Source organism: Mesocricetus auratus, unplaced genomic scaffold (assembly GCF_017639785.1).
Source record: "Mesocricetus auratus isolate SY011 unplaced genomic scaffold, BCM_Maur_2.0 Super-Scaffold_100011, whole genome shotgun sequence".
Taxonomy (NCBI): Eukaryota; Metazoa; Chordata; class Mammalia; order Rodentia; family Cricetidae; genus Mesocricetus; species Mesocricetus auratus.
In genome coordinates this window covers 40332969-40342091 of record NW_024429195.1, presented here as the reverse complement: position 1 = coordinate 40342091, position 9123 = coordinate 40332969, and positions in this window count along the sequence as shown.

Here is a 9123-nt window from a genome sequence, read left to right as displayed (position 1 = left end):
CACAAACCAGGTCTGTGTCATATCTTTCTTATTGTGTCTATCACAGGAAGCTATTTCCATTAAACATTTTAAATGCCATATTCGGCAGATCTCTGAGCAGTTTGAGGATCATAATCTATTAAGTATACCTGATTTTTAAACAAACTTTGTTTTTAGTTACTAGCTTAAGTTACTAGCTTGAAAACAACTACAATAGGCTAAAAAGCCTTTCACTGTAAATAAATTACATTTGAGCTTAGCATGACTATAATCATAGTTCTGAGAACATTAAAGAATTTGATCCTTTATGAAGTGATTGACCATTAACTTACATGTTTTAATTACCTTGAACAATTTACAACAAGTTACTAGCTTTTATAAGTTTAGGGTTTGCAGCTTTATATCTATTAATTTTTAGCATTAAAAAACAAACAAACAAACAAAACAATAGTTTCTGAACTGAAACTCTTTTAGTATCAAAACAAAACCTAAATCGTAAATACAATCCATGGGGGGAGTGACAATTTTACTTTCCTTGTCCTTTTATAGTGCACCATTACAGAATATCACAGTTTCTTGTATGACTCAGTTTATCAAAATAGCTAAAGCTTTAAAAAGTTAGCAAAGGCAAAGTGTTTAGTACTCTTAAAATAAAACGTTTTATAAACTTAGCATAAAATAAATTTCAAAATATGAAACATTTTGTAAACTTAAAATATTCCTAGGCCTCAGCCTGCTCCATTTCATTGCAGATTTTTTTTCTGGTGGCCATTGTATGGTACCAGCAACTCCAAAACTGCTGGACTCCCTCTCCTGTGCTCTCTTTAGGAGCTCCAGCCCTGTCACATATTACCAAGTCTCAACTGCTCTCCATGAGCCCTTTATGTTTTGAAAACCAGTACCACCTGAGTGACTGTTACTTTACAAAATTTGGCTACCCATATGAGGTACATTCTTGTATATGAACAAATAGAAGTGCAGCTTTAATACCTTATTAAACAAGCAATGTTTTTAAATGTTATCTTTCATAAATCTTGTTTTTTGGCTTTTTGTTTGTTTGTTTAGTTGGTTGGTTGGTTTGGTTTGGTTTTGGTTTTTCATGACAGGGTTTCTCTGCTTAACAGTCCTGAATGTCCTGGAACTCATTTTGTAGACCAGGCTAGCCTCAAATTCATAAAGATCCACCTGCCTGTGACTTTCAAGTGCTGGAATTAAACACATGTGCCACCATCACCCAGCACATAAAAATTATCATACAAAAATCCATCCTAATCCAAAATATTGTGGAGATCTATTGTTGCCTCCTTGGTTTGTTTATACCATATGGTTTTCTTTAATCAAGTTGGCAGTGAGGGGCTGGAGAGATGGCTCAGAGGTTAAGAGAATTGGCTGATCTTTCAGATTTCCTGAGTTCAATTACCAGCAACCACATGGTGGCTCACAACCATCTCTAGTGTGATCTGGTGCCCTCTTCTACCATGGAAGTATACATACATGCAAGTAGAACACTTTGTACACAATATATAAATATATCTTTAAAAAAAATGGCAGTGAAGTCACATGACATACATCCTCTCAAACCCTATCAAAGAGACTGCCAGCCATGTGGCTGCCTCCATCCCAATGGGGGAATGTAGCTAAACTGGTGGCAAGCCACATGTTGTTTATATTCCAAGATAGTGTCACACTACATGGTTCCTTTAATATTATCTATGTATGGATTTTTAACATCAACTCCCTGTGTTATGAGTTTTAAGTTAAGTTTTTTTGTTGCAGGTTTTACAGATTTTAACAAAACAGAATAAACTTACAAATCTTGGGGTATAGAAAGTCCACATAATACTGTTACAAATCTTGAGATAAGGTTTATGTATTAGCAAAATTTTTAGGCAGTTAAATGAAACCAATAATCTATTTTTTTTTTTTTTGGTTTTTCGAGACAGGGTTTCTCTATATTGTTTTGGAGACTGTCCTGGAACTAGCTCTGTAGACCAGGCTGGCCTCGAACTCACAGAGATCTGCCTGTCTCTGCCTCCCAAGTGCTGGGATTAAAGGCGTACGCCACCAACGCCCGGCCCAATAATCTATTTTTTGTGTGTGTCTATTCCTTTTATTTTCTTCTCCTTGTCACAAAGTCAACTGACTTACTTGACACAGGACATAAAGGAAACTTTAAATAAACATGTTTGGGTCTAGAAATGGATAAGCCATAGTCCAACTTCAGAGTCAGCTTTTCAATAAAGTAAAACACTATAAGACAACTTTAATATTATCCAAAGACATTGGAATCTCTGCTAAACTGAATTCAGTGACCAGAAATCCCAGAAATAAATTCTGAGCCTTGGCCATCAAAACAGCCATAGCAAACAGCATTATGTGGTGTCTGGCATCAGCAGAGATAACAAAAACAAAACCAATAAACACAGAAAACAGAAACCTCACACGTTCAAAGGAGACCAGTCAGAAACAAATATACAGTGGCCATCCATCATCACTCATACATTCAATGGAGTTTGACTCATACCTGTCTTGACTCCCATGTTTTCAGCAAAACTCCCAGACACTCCAGAAAACACAGACCACCCCCACACAAAAAACAAACAAAACAAACAACCAGAACTCAGTGGGCAAACACTGTCTCAATTTTTGTCCTGGATGGTAGAGTATTTAAATTTTGTTGAACCCTTCCATGTCCTGTGACTTAGTAGGAAAGGCCTCTGTAGGTGCCTGCTGATTTTCTCAACTTGGTAGTTTGTGAAACTGAAAACTCCCCTTTGGAGTCTTGGAGCATCTCAAGGTATACAACTCCTGAGATGGGCCTTCAGCCCCAGAGTCCCTGAAAGAAAGCCCAGCTTTAGTCTGATCTCGCTCGGGCCTCCAGAAAAATGTTACTTCCACCAGAAGAAGAATAAGAATAAGACCGCTACCACAAATTTTGAGCCAAATTTGAAGCAAACTTTATTACATAGTATCAAGGGCAATGAACTCCAGCCAGGTCCAAACCCAAGATTTCAAGAGAATGGCCCCAAAGTACATTAGTCTGATGCTTATAAAGGCAAAATACATAAGGCTACATATTTCCAATCAGTGGCAAGCATATATCCTGACATACTTCCTGTCTACATACCTTTTGCCTACGTGTGAACAAGCACATTCTGGGAAGTTTAGACAACCAACCTTATAAACAACCATGAAAACAAATGGCTGTTATCTTACATGAATAGCCCCCAGCATTCCAGGAAGTTATCTGTCCTTGGGTGGAAAAGTGGGAATTACAAGTTAGAAGCATTTCTGTCTTATAGATGTCCAAGGCACAGTAATTTAAACTTAAATGTAACTTTAGCCCTAGCTTTTAGCTCTCTTTTTCTCTCTTTGTTTGCTTTCTCCTATTCTGTTTTTTTATTGTGTTTTTATTTTGTCTTATTTGTTTACTTTAGGTGCTTGTTTGTTTTCTAATGAGAGAAAGAAAGGAAGAGTATGGATTTAGGTGTGTGGGAAGGTATGGAGGATCTGGGAGGAGTTGGGAGAAGGGAAACCATAATCAGAAAAAAAATAATAGTGGTTGTTGGTCTGTGAGATAGCTTAGCAAGTAGAATTGTCTGTGACTCAGGTCTAATGACCTGAGTTCAATTCCCAGATCTTACTGTGGGAGGAGAAATTCATCTCTTGAAGGTTCTGACTTCTACATGTGAGCAATAGCAAATGTGCACTAGAATTACACACACACACACACACACACACACACACACACACGCACGCACGCACGCACGCACGCACGCACGCACGCGCACACACACACACACACAATGTTTCTCTTGATGATGAAATTATAGATGTTTTCAAGTTTGTACTATGATTTCCATAGTTGGACACTTACTTTTTTTTGTAACCAACACAAAAATACAACATATTCACAGATCCAGACTTTCATTACTTTAAGGGGCAACCTTTTCCAGTCGACTAAAGTTGAGCCCAAACAAAATTAAAGATGGTAAAAAAATTGTCAACTATGTTATCTCACTGAGGCTTCAAATGACGCTGTAACGATAAACGGCACACTTACTGAAAGTAAAACTAAGTATTTATTGTAGAAATTACTCACAAGATACCAAACAAGTAACCCAGATGAGCCAAGCAGTTTTCCCGCTGCCGAACCGGAAGTCGAAATCCGGGAAAAGAGACCAAGACTTCCTTTGTGGTGTCTTTTATGCCTTCCCCCGTAACGCCCCCTAGCCATGCCCAAAAGTAGGCCTGGCTAGTGACGTAGTTCACCACCTATGTACGTATATGTCTTTAGTCATGCCTAAAGTGGGTGTGCTTAGCGGTGTGGTAAACCACTCTTTTATTACCTCATCTGTATGCGCCTCTAGTAAGTCACATGGTTAATGGCGGCATACAGGCTTCCTCCTACATCTCACTTAGGGTTTCTATTGCTGTGAAGAGACACAGTGACCACGGTGAATCTTAAAAGGAATATATTTCAGTGAGGGGGCTTGCTTACAGTTTCAGAGGTTCAGTCCATTGTCATCATGGCAGGGAGCATGGTGGCATGCAGGTAGGGATGGTGCTGGAGGAAGAGTTAAGAGTCCTATATCATGCAGGCAACATTGAAGTTCACTGAGACACTGGGTGGTATTCTAAGCACAGGAAACCTGAAAGCCCACCTCCACAGTGACACACTTCCTCCAGCAAGACCACACCCACTTCAAAGCCACACCTCCTAATAGTGTCCCTCCCTATGAGATCATGGGGACCAATTATATTCAAACTATGGCACATGTTCTTAGTATACACTTTGGTGACCTCTTTTGTGTATGTGATCTGTAAATCTGAAATTATGATAATGTATATACATTTAATTAATTTTGTATCTATTGATGGTTTATGCTGATGTGAAGACCCTTCCTAAAAATAACAGTTCCTCTAGGGCAGCAGTTCTCAACCTGTGGGTTGTGACCCCTTTGACAAACCTCTGTCTCCCAAAAAAATATTTACATTACAATTCTTAACAGTAGAAAAATTACAGTTATGAGGTGTCAATAAAAATCATTTTATGGTTGGGGGGTCACCACAACATGAGGAACTATATCAAAGGATCACAGTGTTGGGAAGAATGAGAACCATGGATTTTGAGCTTTGATCAGTCATTTAGGGGAGTGTGGTGGAAGAGGTTATAATAATAAAAGCATGGACAGTTTTTTCTAGGAGAATTAGTGAGCCTTTATAGCTGACCCAATATTAGATCTATAGTTCCACCAAAGACCTCTTCTCCCTGTTGAGTTTATCAATAATTTAGCTACTGTGGTGCACAGAGGAAGCAATTTACATTTACAGAAAAAAAATACTCTGGTCCAGCAATAAAGGAGTAGATTACTACCTTTCCTATGATGTCTAGAGTTCTAGTAAGTCAAAGGTGCTTATTTCTTCTATGAGTAAGGGCTGGGAAGGAAAGAGCATGTTATGTATTCTGTTGCTGACTTGTTCTGGGATGTTGCATAATAGGTAAATATAAAGTTCAGGATTTACAACTCTAGCACATTCTACAAATACTGCTCCATTTATTTATTTATTTTTAAAGATTTATTTATTTATGCTGTATACAGTGTTCTGTCTGCACACATGCCTGCTGGCCAGATGAGGGTATCAGATCTCATTATAGACGGTTGTGAGCCGCCATGTGGGTGCTGGGATTTGACCTGGGTCCTCTGGAAGAGCCTCCAGTGCTCTTAACCACTGAGCCATCTCTCCAGCCCATACTGCTCAATTTTAATGTGTGTATATTCACATGATTTGAGGGTCTGAGTATATGCACACATGTGTTATTTGTGCAGAAAGTAAATATATGAGGTTCATGTGTTTTATGACTAAGAATGTCATTTCATGCACTAGACATTATATTTTGCAGGCCATGTAAAAATGTTTTAAGTCAGATTCTGTTTATCACTACAAATTAAACCTTAAAGTTGTTAAGCTTATAATCTGAGAACATAGGAAATGGATGCTAGAATAATTGAAGTTCAAAGTCATCTTTAACTGTCTAGGAGTTTTGAGGTCAGCTTGGGATACAGAAGACCCTCTCTCAAAAGTCGTGTGTGTGTTGGGATACAGAAGACCCTCCCTTAAAAGTCGTGTGTGTGTGTGTGTGTGTGTGTGTGTGTGTGTATAATTGTAACATTTAAAAATGTAGCATAATTTTGAACAACTTGGAGATTGGAATAGGGAGAATTTATTTGATAAAATATTTTCTGTATTGTGATATTGGTAATGTAGAGAAGGGGAGACATCTTGCTGTTTGTCTCTGCAGCCAGGACTATTCACAAATGAAGTCAAGCAATGCTGTTTTTTACTCTTCCTCTTTTAGAACCAACTGCAAATACTGAAGAATTGAGGTACAGAACATGTAAATAGAGCACTGTAGTAAAGTGACTCTGGGGCAAGGAATTCCCAAGGGAGGGTCTGTGTGCTGAGATCCTCAGCTTTCAGAGACAGGAGGGACTTCATGCGTTTTCTCTTCATTGATACCAGTTCAATTAGTTTGTTTGTTTGTTTGTTTAATCCTCCTCATCCTCTTCCTTTAAGAGCTCTGTTTGATCTGAGACTTACTATGTAGCCCAAGTTGGCCATAAAGCTGCAGATACCTTCTAGCCTCTGCCTCCTAAATATGAGGTTGACAATAGTGCTCTATCATGCCAGACTATTACCTCTTTGCTGTTTTAAAACGCCTTGGTTTCTTCTAAATTCTTGTGATGTGTTCTTTCCATTTCCATTAAGTAATGTAGGGTGAGGCCTGGGGATATAGCTCAGTGATAGCATGCCTTCTTGGCATGCGTGAGATCCTTGACTCCATCACCTACATGGCAATAGTGTTATTGTTGTTGTTGGTGGTGGTGGTGACAGAGAAAGTTAAACCAAATGTATACCGAGCAGATTATTTCTTATATGGCCTGTTTGTTCTGTCTCTTCAGGGTGAGCAGGAAGATACCTAGCACATTCATAGAGAAACCCTCTCAGATTGTAGAAGCCAATGGAAATCCTGTCTACTTCAGGGCTGCCTATAACCACTGACAGGGAAAAGCCAAGATGGCAGCTTCGTTACTCTTGTTACTTAGTTACTTCTCTCTTCATTACTTTTATTGTGCTTAAAGAGACACTATGAGCAGGGCAACTTATAGAAGGAAGTTTTTTGGGGGCTTACAGTTCCCAAGGGTGAGTCCATGACCATCATGATGGGGAGTATGGTGGCAGGGTTAGGCATGGTGCTGATGCCGTAGCTGAAAGCTCACAACTGATTCACAGGCAGAGAAAAGGGAGCTTTCTGGGAATAACAGTGCCAACTTTTGAGGCCTCAAAGGCTGCCCCATGTGACACACCCAAACAACTCTGCTAACTGAGGACCAAGCATTCAAACGTATTGGCCTATGGGATCATTCTCCTTCAGACCACTACACCTCACCTTCCATGTCTCTCATCAATTCATTTTCTTGGAAGAGCTCAGGTGAATCTAAAACCCTGCTTGCAAAAGAGGATGAGCAGTGATACTCCAAGGTTTCCAGATGTGAGACAGAGGAGACACCGGGTGAAGAAGAATGCAGAGATCTACAGGCAATATTTCTTTCCCATGTGTATCGCCCAATCAATGCAAGTAGCCCTGTTAGACTAGAATACAAGCATTGAATATGCTTAGAGAAGGCAGATTACTGGCTGGAGAGAGTTGAAGACTGGAGAAAGCAAAGGGAGACAAAGTGAGGTCTAAAGACAGAATAGATTAAATAGGTCTTTACTAGAAGTCCATTATGGTTGTTAAACAGGAAGGCTATATCATTTAAAGTCCTCTAGGACAGGGAAAGGATGGACTTTCCTGACTGTGTGGTGTTTCAGTGGAGACAAAAGAATAAGGTAGAAATTGCAAATAGGGAAGCCTGTTAGGAGACAACTTGAAGAATCCCCCAGTGACATTATGTGCCTTTTGATCATAGGACAAGTCAACAGAAAACCTGACTAAAGGCCTTTCTGGGAGATGTGACCTCTGGTCCAGAAGTAGTCTGCTCTCAAGGACATTATAGTATTGTCAGGCAGTGTTGGTACACCTTTTATACTAGCTCTCAGGAGACAGAGGCAGGAGGATCTCTGAGTCCAAGCCAGCCTCGTCTACAGAGCAAGTTCCAGGACAGCCAGGGCTACACAGAGAAACCTTGTCTCAGAAAACAAAAACAAAGCCAATCAAACAAAATCAAACAGTTCAATTGGGTACAGTGCTGCTCTGTATGCAAAAATCCCTGACCTTATTTCCCAGAACTATATAAATCCAGTGTGGTGGTGCATACCCATAATGTCATCAAAACAAAGCAAAACCAGTAAAAGCCATTTTTATAATGAATTCTGTCTTCTACTCCACCTCCAGGGAAGTCCTGCTTCTGTCAGGTGTCAGTCTCCTACACTCTGCATGTGTATGTATTCCACAGGCCCATCAGGACATGCATATTCATCATGCAGCTCTCTATAGGGGCTTCCTGGAGACTAGAAGTCAGTAACAGCAGTAGGAACTAGGATGAGTGCCTTTCATGGGGAGAGGCAAACAAGAATGATATGACAATATACTTTAGAAAGACAGAGTTGAGAGAGAGGTGTTCGAGTATCCTGCCTTCCTCTCTTCCTTCCTTCGTGTTTTTTCTTTCTTTTTTTTTTTTAAACAAGGACTCTTATACACCTGGTGGCCCTGATTTCTAGAGGATGACCTTAAACTTCTCTGATCATCCTGCTTCCTTTCCACTCCAGAGTGTGAGGGATACAGATGTGGTTACCCGATTTATGCAGTGCTGAGGACACAGAGAAGCTGAGACACCGACATTAGGACAGAAATAAACCTAGGCCTCCAGAAAATAGGTTTGCAGAAGGAGCCCCCTCTGAAGGCAATTTCAGGTCTCTGGTTAGGACTTCCAAGCACCTGGGAGCATGGTGTGGCTGCAAGGAAGGCAGACAGATGTTGTAATGAGAAGACACATCTGCCTGGCCTCTCAGCAGGGGGCTAGCACCAAGTGCTAATAGACAGGCTCAGTGCCGGGAGAGATGAGGATGTGTTCAGAGAACAAACAAAAATGTCTCAAATTCTGCTGAGCTCCAGTTGTTTGCAGGAGAGAACATGGC